We start from the raw sequence: 12,242 nt of genomic DNA on the forward strand, positions 1-12,242 counted from the left end.
TACACAGTAGATAACCTGGTTCAGGGCAGTACTGTATAATATCTTATTAGGTGGGAGCCAAGATAAAACCCAGTATGGCTCTGTCCACAAAGCTGGCCCTTTGCCCACAGTATTGTATGCCTTTCCTATATATAGCATCAGTCCCCAGAGGGGCAGCAGGAATTGGGCAAGCGATGGGCATTAACAATGGTCTAGGGACATGGAGGCATTCTCCCCAGCCTCTGAGGTTGGCATCTGAAATAGCAAGTGTGGCCGCCAGGCAACCACCTTCACTGCCATGGGTGAGACATGTCTATCTGGGTAAGACAGCTCCGCAGGTGGACCCAGGCACAGGCCATCCTTGCAGACCTCGCACTGCAAGTGTTAAGAAACCTCCCCAGGCAGCCAAGCTTCTGCAAATCTCTTTCTCACCCGTGATCAGCTTTGCTGAAAGCAGCCATCTAGGGCTCTGGTGGCTTAAACTCCATTCTCCGTGGAGAGAGGGTCAGTTGTCAGCATGATCATCCTTTCTCTCCAGTAATAGGCAGTGGGGAGGGGTCTGCCACCAGGCCTTGTCTTCCGCCAACATGGAAACTTGGACACTGGAACATTCTTGCTACTGGCTCCTCCTGGGATTGAGAAACTGGAGAAGACAGGGCTGCTAGAAAATGAAAAATGGTGAGCAGAAGCAATTTTGCTCATGGGCTCTGGCCCCGGAAGGACTGTCAGTCCTTGCTTTGGATGCAGGTCCCTGTGTGCTCTGTTCTTAATTTATCCTCATGGATCTGCCCAAGTGTAGTTAAAGTTAATGAAAAAGAGGAGAGCAGACAGGCAGACAGATTGGAAGGTGTTCAGACTGGGCTCCTGAACCACCTGTGTTAGAGCTAATAGTGCTACATAGAACATTCCATTCTTAGAGAGGAGCATCCCTATGCCAAGGGGCCCTTCACAGGGACACCCAGGGGGAATGGGCCTGACCTGCCTGCCCCAGCCCCTGGGAGAGTCCTGTCTGTGACCTCCCTCTCTCTGGCTTTATCAGTCATTCTTCAAAATGGGCAGGGGAGTTTTGGAAATGGTGTCCACAGTGGAAAGGAGAGAGAGTGGCTGACAGTGATGTCTGTGTTGATTGTCTATCCAGTTATACTGGAACAGATTTGGGTTTTCCAGATACTGGGCTGTTTCAAACTCCATCTTGTAGCCTGAGAGTCCAGTGAATAATGAGAGTGATTAGAGAGGATAGGGCATGAACTCTGGAAGTCCTACCCCAGGCCCTTTGCATCTCTCGCCTGAACTCTTTAGTGCATCCTGGCCCTCATTTGCCTCTGTTTATGCTCCCCCAGATCTACTTTCTATAGGAGGCTGCCAGTGAGAGTGCTCTGAAGTCATGTGGCTTAAAACCCTTCCATGCTCCCCAGCTACGGGACTAAATCCAAGATCTTAAATGTGGTGTGTAAGGCCCCTCCAGACCTGGCTGCACCTGGCGTCCAGTCAAGCCTCTCTGCCACCTCCCTGCCTCCCTGTGCTCCCTCCGACAAAGGCACAACTACTGGCACGCCCTGCCTCTGCCCCTGACCTTGCCTCCGGCTTCAGCCATGATGCCTGCTCTCCCGGAGACATTCTCCTGGCCAAGCCCTATTCCTCCTTCAGTACTTGGCTTCAGATGACTTGTTCCCTAGGAAGCCATCCCCCTCCTCCATTCCCCACTGAGTGGGTGCTCCTTTCTCTGTGCTCCAGCAATGTCCTGTGGGCACCTTTATTCCCACTCAGCACAGAGGGCACTGTCCTGTCTTGTTCCCCTGCCCTGAACTGGTGCTCAGCAGATATTTACAGGAGGAAAGAGAGATGAAGGGTGGGGGGAGGTGGAGAAGGACGGAGAGAAGGGAGGGGATGAGTAGGGAGCAGGAGGTGTCCCTCTCCTCCTCTTCTATGACCTTTATTAAGATCTTTATGGCTGTTGTCATTCATTCCCATATATTTTTCCACGATGGCCAGAGCAGTTGTAATAGAATGTAAATCAGACTCATTCATCAGTTAAAACTCACCAATGACTCTCTGGCTCTATTGGAACAAAAGGTGCAGATGATGACCGACAAGGCCCTGTCTGAGCTGGGCCCACCCCTCGCCTCCTGAATGTTCTCCCTCCCTCGGCGCCAGACCCACTTGTTGAGTACAGTCTTGGATCTCTATGGGAATGATGCTGTCGGCACCCCCCCACCCCAGGACACAAAGATCGGTTCTCATGAGCAAAAAAAAATTACTGTTTTTATTTATAAAGCGTATGTATACACACAGTACCTAAACAGGTATATATATATGTATGTATATATATATATATATATATATATATATATATATATATATATATCTGTGGTTTTAAAATTTCACTAGGGGAGCAATTTTTTAAAACTCTAAAAAGGCTCCTCAGGACGGTGATAATTTAAAAAAAGCTGGGAAACTTAATCCAGAAAAACCTTAATCATGTCAAGAAAAACCATCCCAAAACACTGCCTAAATCATGTCAAGAACAAACCACCCCAGGGCCTTTGCACTTGCTGTTTTTATACTTAAAATTCTGTTTCTCCAGATTCTTGCCGGGTTCACTCCCTCATCTCCTTCACTTCTCTACACAAATGCCATCTTGGTAAGGCCTTTGCCAGCCACATATCTAAATTGCAATATCTTGTGCTTCCTGTTTCCATTGGCTACTTCTTTTTTCTTAGCGATAGCCTACCTGGCACACTCTACATTTTACTTATTTTTCTTACTTATTACCTGGAATGTAAGCATTATTGTGTTTACAGGTCTACCTTCAGTGCCTAGAATAAGCTGGGGTGCAGAGTAGTCACTCAACACATACTCACTCCACAAATACCAGGATGGAGCAGGCGTGGGTTGGGTACTTAGTGCGCCAGTGACCGGAAAGGCCCATCCTTGTGGTTGTTTTAAATTACCCCCCAGCCGTGACGTGGGGAAATGCTTGTAGGCAGCACAGGTGACCCGAGTTCAGAGAGAGGAAAACAGTCGGAGATTCTGAAAACACAAACAGCCCTGGACAATTGAGAATTAACCGAGGGTGTCCCATCACCTAAGGTCTGTGAGGGGTGTGGGACGCCATGTTCTCCACGCCTCCTGGCCTCCTGTGACATGGCAAGGCTTAGAGGGGATGGTAAATCCTGCTAGATGGGGTATGGGAGACTCCCCCTGCCCCCCCCCCAGAACCTCCGACCCATGTGCCCACCCCGAGAGCCCCAGCAACAGCACAGAACTAGGGACAGGGACAACAGGTGGGACGTCACCACTGCCCCTGCTGACAGACCACACTGGCCAACTTTCCCCTGAGAAACGTGTGCCTTGAAGGTTTCCCCCTGCACCAGCCAGTACCTGTCATCAGGAGCTGCAAGTCTTTCTCTGGCAGTGGACCGCAGAGCGTGTGCTCTGACTAGAGTGAAAACTTCCCGCTTCTCAGCTTTGTCATCACTTCCGTCATGAGCAGGAGGCCCTGCGCCGGGCCCGTGTGAACTAATAGACTCACGGGAAGCTTGAGGCCGGGCTCTGACGGATTAATGAGCATTCAAGAAAATCACACAAATTTCTTTCTACAGTATGATGAATTATTTATAATCCTTCACAACCTACGAAGTCAAGGTTGGTTATGAAGTGCGTCTTAGGGAGCCACACTCTCTCCAAAGACATCTGGGGCTTGAGACATTTGTTGGCACGTGTCTATGCCAACAGCTTCTTAGATAATTGCTTAGACCTTCTAAATCTTCCTTTTGTTTCCTTCTCTACTCTTGTACAAGAATTGTTTTAACCCTCCATGAACCTTGTAGAAGGGCTTTCTGGTCCCATCAGCCTTGATCGATCAACGGATCTTTCTCTTCCCTTCTCGCAATTTCTTCTGAGAGACTCACCTTCTCCTCCTCCCCGCCCCACGCCATTCTTCTCCCTTTCTCCTGCCCCTCTGTTATATTTACTATTATTATTATTATAAAATTTTAAAACTGCCAATGGATGGAGGCTTGTTGTAAGAAATTTGGGGGGGAAAGGGCAAAATCCAATCCCTTGGTGATGAAACTATAAAGGTCTGTATCCTGAAAAACATTTCTATGTATAGACTTTTCATTCCCTCCCTCTCTTCCTTTTTCCTTTCATTTTTTAAACATGAGATTGACGTCCTACTAACATTACAACCTTTCCTTTTTCCCCAATTTCCTTAATGTTTTGTGGCCATCTGTAAAGTTCCTGTATCGTTGGCTAGTTTTCCACAACGTGTTTGGAATGGATGTTTCGTGTTGTCTTGCAGGGCTGAGCTATAATTTATTAAACGAATCTTGTGTTGTTGAACCTGAAGGTAATCCACCCCACCCTTTTTATTGCTATAAATAATGCTGCAAAGGACGTCCTCAAACAAAATAAATCTTTGTGCAAACGTTGGCTTTTTCTTAGAAGAAATTTCTAGAGGTGGGGTTGCAGGTCATAAAGTATGAACGCTCTGCACTCTTTTTCTTAGACGTGTGAGTTCTTGGGACCGAGATGTCTCCCATGCCCTCCATGGCAGGTGTGGTGGGGGAAGCCTGTTGAGTAGAGTGAGTTCTCAGTGGTCCCTCTATCTTTCCTCCACTGGCTTTAGCCCTGGAGATCGCCCTTCTTTCTTCTCTAGGGAAGCCATGCCAGGGAGCAGCTGTATACCTGTAAATCCACATTCCCGTTCACGCTGACCTAGGGCTAGCAGTCTTCAAAATCTGCTGGAAAAATCCTAGCAATGCCAAGTCCTGGCTAGAGTGGCCATGGTAACAGACAATGACAACAACCCTTTCTCTACTTCTCACCTTAAATCTTTAGAAGTTCTCTGAAGTCAGTTAGACACTAGGGAAATGTGTGCTTTCTTAGGGGGGCAGTTTCAACCCATCCCATCTAGCTGGGGGTCTCATAGGGGCAAAACTTAATGGCCAGCAAGATTTCTCATGGATCCTATAAAAATACCACCACTGTTTTTTTTTCTTTTTTCTTGCCTCTCCTCTGTTTTCAGGTATAACCTAAATAATCCTCCATTTCCAAAAGTCAATCCACACATATGCCTGGGGGCCTGATGTAGAAGAGGCATTAAAACATGAGGATAGAGACCAGATGAAAAAGAGCCTCTTGAGACCATCAGAGGGTATGTTAAATCAGTTTCATATCATAGAATTTTAATAAGAATAAGGTAATATGTTTTATAGTCATTATTCCTAACAAAGCATTGAAATGATCATGAGAAAAAAGCATCAGACCTCTTACATTTATTCTGTGACTTAGCATTTTCTTTTGCATTGTATATGGCACTATATTGTACTAGCGTCATGTAAGGGCCCTAGTCCCAAGCCCCCAGTCCCCAAAGGAATGGGGAGACCTCCTCCACCAACCTACCCTGGTCAATACCAGGCAGGCCAAGGTGACCCCCGACCTCTCCTCCAGGGTGGGCCCTACACACAACTCTCTGGTGGGGGTTGGCCTTAGTGTCCCATATACCTTCTGTAATTTAACACTCAAAATACATTATTCACACAGAAAAAGACTTTTACTGCAGTTTGCACACAAGGACCTGGGAAAGTCAACACTCTTCCTTCAGCTCTCCTTTGTTCTTGGTTGCTAGGCATTCTATTGCTTGGGAGTACAATATTTACTTCTATTTATTTTATTTGCCCTTGAATTTGAAGAGTCTGGGCAGCGCCCAGGATGCTGGAGCGTTGGATTTTCTGGGGGATCAAATGTTCATGAAGCCATGTGTCTGTGCCTGCGTTTCAGGGCCCAGTTCTTCCCACACAAGGTCAAGGCCCTGGATGGGTGCTTGGGTCTCTGCTTAAAGCACCAAGTGAGGCATTCCTACAGAAGTCATGAGTTCAAGGGGATTATGAAAGCTGTGCAGAGGGTTGGCCAATTCACCACCCCTCCTCAATTATTCCCACTAAGGGTTCTCTTTGCAAAATAAATACTTTAAAATAAATAGTTATGATTAAAGACTCAAATAATAATAATAAGAAGAAAATAAAATGTAGAAATCCTGCTCATTACCCAGCCCCCATCCCTTGCCGTGGTAACCATCGGGACAAGATGGTGTGATTCTTGATTCTGTAAAGCCCACAGCTCCTCAGAACTCATTCTAACGACCTACTGGGGGTGGGGGTGGGGTACAGATCCAAGAGAGACAAGCCCTGGTTTCTATGCTTAAAGAAGGTCATGAGGTTTGGGGTTGAGAAGACCTCCTCTAAGGACCCCTTTGAAGGATGAGTTTGATTCAGTTAGAGGTTATAATCCCAACCATTTGGAGAAGTGAAGGGAAACCTCACAACACTTTTTTTTTTTTTTAAGATTTTATTTATTTATTTGACAAAGATCACAAGTAGGCAGAGAGACAGGCAGAGAGAGAGGGAGGGAAGCAGGCTCCCCACCAAGCAGGAAGCCCCATGCAGGGCTTGACCCCAGGACCCTGAGATCATGATCTGAGCCAAAGGCAGAGGCTTTTGAGCCACCCAGGTGCCCCAACCTCATGATGCTTCTGATCTTAAACACATGGGCTTTTCCCCACATGATCCAATTCTCCAGCTCTGCAGACAATAGCTGGGTGTCCTAAATTTAGTTCTGACACTGTCTTCCCAGAGTCAGTGAAGACCCCGCACATTAAGGACTCTGTCCCACAAGACTGCCCCCACTTTGGATGCCAGTCCCAAGCTGTCATCGGGGCTTTTGATTGGCTATAAATCAGAGTTCCCATGACCTCTTCCTCAGGTTCAGTAATTTGCTGTAACAACTCAGAACCTTAGGGAACAAACATTTACCAGTTTATTAGAAATGATATAGTGAAGGATATAGATGGACAGCCATACAAAGCAATATACAGGGCAAGGTCTGGGAGTTTCCAAGCCTGGGAGCTTCTGTCCTTGTGGAGGTGGCATGTGCCATCTTCCCAATGTGTGGATGTGTTCATCAATGTGGAAACTCTCTGAATAACACAGTTGAGGGATTCTTATGGAGGCATGACAAATTCAACTCAAGCTCCAGCCCCTGTCCTCTCCCTGGAAGTCCACTTGTGAGTCGGGCTGAGAATTCCAAGCATCTAAATATGGCTTAGTCTTTGGTCATCAACTCCCATCCCAAAGATACCTAGAGCCCACTAAGAGTCATCTCATTAGAACAAAAGATGCTCCTATCACTCAGAAAATTCTAAGAGATTTAAAACCTCTGTGTCAGGAGCTAGGATCAAAGCCCAAATTTTAGAACAACAGTTGCTCTCAGCACCCCTATCCCTCAGGAGGTTACAAAGGTTTAAAGAGCTGTATGTTGGGAACTAGGAGCAGAGGCCAACTATATATCTTATTATGTCACAAGAAGATAGTTTGCAAGGCCAGGAGAAATCAGATGGTGTTCCAAGTTAACATTTGAGAAATACTCCAAAGAATGGGAAAGATGTAGATCATGGAGAAGGAAGACTGGCTTGGTACAAGGAGGAGGAGGAGAGCAGGGCCTGAGCCTCACATATGTCCAAAGATACAGGGATTGTGTCTGATAGGAATCTTTTGGGTGGAAATGATGGAAAATCTAACCTAAATTGGTTCAGGCCTCCTAAAGAATTTATCTATCCATGGAATTTAAAAGTTCAGGGGATAAATGGAGTTTAGGCATGGCTTGATCCAGAAAAATGTCTTTATCCCTCAGCTGTATTCTCCTTCCTTCATATGGACTTCATTTTTAGACTACATGTGGCAGATGAAGATGGTGGCCAGCAGCTCCAGAGTCCAAAGTCCTTCCAGGGAAAAGCTGTGGAGAAAAAGAACACATCTTATCCTGTTAGCTTCTGAATAAGTAGCTGATTTATTATAAAAGGACTCAGGATATGAGCCAGTCCCTGAAGCAATCACTGTCGCCAGAGACTGAAATTATGCTGACTAGTCTGAGTCATATGCTCAGAGAGAGGGAGATTAGTTGTTATTTAAAGGAGATTGGAGATTCTGATCAGAAGAGGGGTGTATTGGTATTCAAAGAAAACTATAGAAATTGGCCTCCATGGAGACTCTAAACATAGTGAGATCTTTGCTTGTCCTACTTGCAGGAGCCTGTTCAGGATCAAAAGTCTACAATAAAAAGATTAAGTTGAGCAAAGAATCATCACTTGACTCCAGGGAGTCCCTTGTGCTCTGAGAGCTCTGGGTGGGCGGGGGCCGGGGTGGTGGGTGATTTAGGAGGGATACACCTACTTCAGTCAAGGGTTTCCAGAGGCTTCTAAGGAGAAGCTAGTTGCTTCATGCACAGATCCAAGCCTCGGGGCTTAAGGTGACTGAATTGTTTTGGCTTCTGGAGACAAGTAATCATCCAACGAATCAGGATACAGGAAATCCAGGGACATCTATTCAGAGTTTCTGGCTGGATGTCTGGGTGAGCTGAATAGTGAATTGGGGGTCCCTGCCATTGGCCATGTCCGAGACAGCCACACTCTGAGCACAGAGAACACTGGGAAAGAGGGTGATGTGGCCCAGAAGCCCCAAGGGCCAATAAAGAGGCAGCCCCTTCAGTTGCCACACTGGAGCATGCCCTCAGGAGAGGCCTGAGGACAGAATCCTACTTCCGTGTCCTCCAGTAGGTTTCCAGCTACCCCCATGGGGAAGCCTTTAGTCCAGCAGGGTCACAGAGCAGGTTCATCAATGTAGCTTCAAACAAACCCCCTGAAGCCCTTGTGAATACCCTTTGATCCTTTTTCTGCTCTTCTGTAAAGACCAGTGTTGTTTTACCCTGGAATTGAAAAAGTATGGAAATAAGAGTATAGTGGAGGGAGACCCATAGAAATGAGGAAAGGAAGATGAACTAGAGTTTGGAAGGAAACCAGGAGTAGGCTTGAGATGTAAGCATTAGAAAGATTATAGATTGAATATGTTGCTTTCAACTGTCAACTGAGAATAAGCAGGGAGAGGCACCTTGGGGCTCAGGTGGAAGCTCAGGCAGAGGAATTGGGGTTTGGGTGGGGGAAATGGGTCAGAAAGAGGAATTAGCCTTTGGAGCAGCTACACTTTGCACTTTACCTAAACCATTTTGGACAGAAACACTTCAGAGTATTCTATATAGAGCTGTGCCTCCTAAAACATGGCATGTAACAGAACGATTTCTCTTTTTGTCTTCGAGTTGTCGTTATGACTATCAAATACAACCACACCTTTCAGAGTGTATAGAATGTTTGACAAACTCAGAAGTAAGCACAACTCTGAGCTGAGTATAATTTTATTTTTTAAGGAAATAAATTGAAGAACACTCAAAAGCTAGTAATAAGAGGGAACTGCCTAAGGCTGATAAAGGGCATCTATAAAAAAGCCCAGATCTATCATAATAGTGAAGACTGAATGTTTTCCTCCTAAGATCAGGTACGGGACAAAGATATTTGTTCTTGCCTCTTAGAGCCAACATTGTGCTAGAGGTTTTATCCAGGAAAATTAGCCAAGAACAGTAAATAAAAGGCATCCCAATTGCAAAGAAAGACATAAAACTACCTTTATTTGCAGATGATACGATTTTATGCATAGAAAATTCCCAGAAGTCCAAGTTTGAAAAACTATTAAAACTAATAAATAACTCCAGCAAAGTTGCAGAATATATGATCAATATACAAAATGAATTGTGTTTCTATGCACTATCAACAAACAATCTAAAAATAAATTAATAAAACAATTCCATTTATAGGGGCGGTTGGGTGGCTCAGTTGTTTAAGTGTCTGCCTTCAGCTCAGGTCATGATTCCAGGGTTCTGGGGGCTCCCTGCTCAGCAGGAAGTCTGCTTCTCCCTCTCCCTCTACCCGTCCCCTCCCCACTCATGACTCATGTTCTCTTTCTCTTGTACTCTGTCTCAAATAAATAAATAAACAAATAAAATGTTTTTAAAAAGAAAACAACTCTATTGATAAAAGTATCAAAAAGGAAAAAATGCTGAGAAATAAATTTAACCAAAGTAGTACAAGATTTACACTGAACACTATAAAACATGGTTAAAATAATAAAAAAAAATTAAATGAATAGAAAGACATCTTTGTTCATGGATTGGAAGATAACATTGTTAAAAAGACAATATTGTTTAAAGTGATCTATGGATTAAATGCAATCTTTATCAAATCTCCAACTGCCTTTCTCCCCCCAAATTGACAAGCTGGTTCCAAAATTTATGTGGAAATACAAGGGACCCAGAGTAGCCAAAATGGTCTGGAAAAGGGAGAACAAAGTTGGAGGACTCAAACTTCCTGATTTCAAAACTTACTACAAACTTAGAGTAATGAAGACAGTGTGGTATCAGCATAGGAAGAGACAGTTCAATGGAACAAAATTGAGAATTCAAACATAGAAGGGTGCCAAGACCACACAATGGGGCAAGAATAGTCTTGTCAACAGATGGTGCTGAGAGGACTACATATCAAGTGCAAGCAAATGAAGGTGAACCCCTACCTCACACCATACATAAAAATTGACTTAAAATGGATCACAGGCCAAAACAGAAGAGCTAAAACTATAAAACTCTGAGAAGGAAACTTGAGTAAACCTTCATGGCCTTAAGGTTAACCAATGATTTATTAATTATGGCATCGAAAGCACAAGCAACAACAGCAAAATAGACAAATTGGACTTCATCAAAATGAAAAAACTTTATGCTTCTAAGGATACTCAGGAAGCAAAAAACAAACAAACCATCCAATGGGAGGAAATGTTTGAAAATTATATATCCAATGACAAATTTACATTCAGAACATATAAGGAACTCATATAACTGAACAACAAACAATCCGATTTAAAAATGGGCAGAGGATTTGAGTAGATATTTCTCCAGAGAAGATACACAAATAAGCACATGAAAGGATGTTCAAGATTATGCCTCATTAGGGAAAGGCAAGCCAACATCACCAGATAGCACATCAAACCCACTAGGATGGCTACACTCAAAAAGACAGACAATAACAAATATTGATGAGGATGTGGAGGTATTGGAACTCTCATCCTCTGCTGGTAGAAAGAGAAGATGTAGCAACTTTGTAGAAGGTGTAGCAACTTTGTGAAACAGTTTGACAGTTCCTCAAAAAGCGAAACATGAAATTATCATGCGATCCATCAATTCCATCCCTAGATATAGACTTAAGAGAACTGAAGATATAAGTCCACACAAGAATTTGCATGTGACTGTTCCTATCAGTGTTATTATAGCCAAAAAGTAGAAACAACACAAATGTCCATCAATTGATGAAGGAATAAATGAAATACAGTATATTATAGAATGGAGTATTATTCATCTGTAAGAAGGAAAGTCCTGATACTGATAAATACGGATAAACATTGAAAGCATCATGTTAAGCAAAGGAAGCCAGATGCAAAGGCCACATATTATGATTCCATTTAGATGAAATGCCTCGTACAGGGAAATCTATAGGAACAGAAAGTAGATTAGTGGCTGCCTAGGGCTGGGGTTTGCCAGAGCGGGTTAGGGATGGGGAATGACTGCTAATGGATACAAGCTTTCTTTTTAAGGTGATGAAAATATTCTGGAATTAGATAGTGAGGACAGTCACACAATTTTGTCAATATACTGCAAGGTACTGCCATTTACGTTAATAAGGTGAATGATATGGTAGGTGAAGTGTGCCTCAATCAACCTATTGATGAAAAAGGCAGATAAAAAGTAACCAAGGGAGTAGAAAATTTGGGCCCTGAGAGATCTGGAGACCAAAGAGGGTTTTTGTTTTGTTTGGTTTGGTTTTGTTTCTCCTTTATTCTTCGTATGAAGTGATTGTATTTTAAAAACTGATTTATACATTTTCTAGATCATGCCACCCTGGTTTCCACCCTCTGTTTCTCTTAAAGGATTTGTTCCTGCATGTGCCATGAATTATTTTTTCACATATCTGTCCAGCACTGGGCTCCCCGGGCCCTCCCAACATTTCTAGAAGCAGACACAGAACTTGGTTTATGACTGGGCATCTGAGTTGAAGGGGAGATGTTTCCACCCCTCCTGTGAGCTTTCTCAGGGATGAAGTGGTAGGTAGTGGCATTCGTGTCCAGCTGGTGTTGTAACAAAGTACCACATACTTGAGTACCATGGCTCAATACCAGCCGTCTTGCAGCTCTTGGAGTTAAAAATCCAATGTCAGTCTCACTGGGCTGAAGGCCAGGTGTGTTGGCAGGGTTGAGTCCAGCAGGAGATCATCTCTTCTTTGCCTTTGTCAGCCTCTAGCGGTCACCTGTACTCCTTGGTTCTTGGCTCTTCAA

At 44.2% G+C, this 12,242-nt stretch overlaps 1 long non-coding RNA gene across 1 annotated transcript in view; it reads left to right on the plus strand.

Moving 5' to 3' along the window:
- LOC101685684 overlaps window positions 1-12,242 on the plus strand; it is an 83,936-nt gene that overhangs the window by 1,258 nt on the left and 70,436 nt on the right. The window contains exon 2 of the long non-coding RNA XR_199352.3: window positions 5,009-5,137. This is a non-coding gene — a long non-coding RNA (uncharacterized LOC101685684). The remainder of the gene's footprint in view (window positions 1-5,008; window positions 5,138-12,242) is intronic.

Source organism: Mustela putorius, unplaced genomic scaffold, assembly GCF_011764305.1.
Source record: "Mustela putorius furo isolate JIRA1106 unplaced genomic scaffold, ASM1176430v1.1 tig00003909_pilon_pilon_pilon, whole genome shotgun sequence".
Taxonomy (NCBI): domain Eukaryota; kingdom Metazoa; phylum Chordata; class Mammalia; order Carnivora; family Mustelidae; genus Mustela; species Mustela putorius.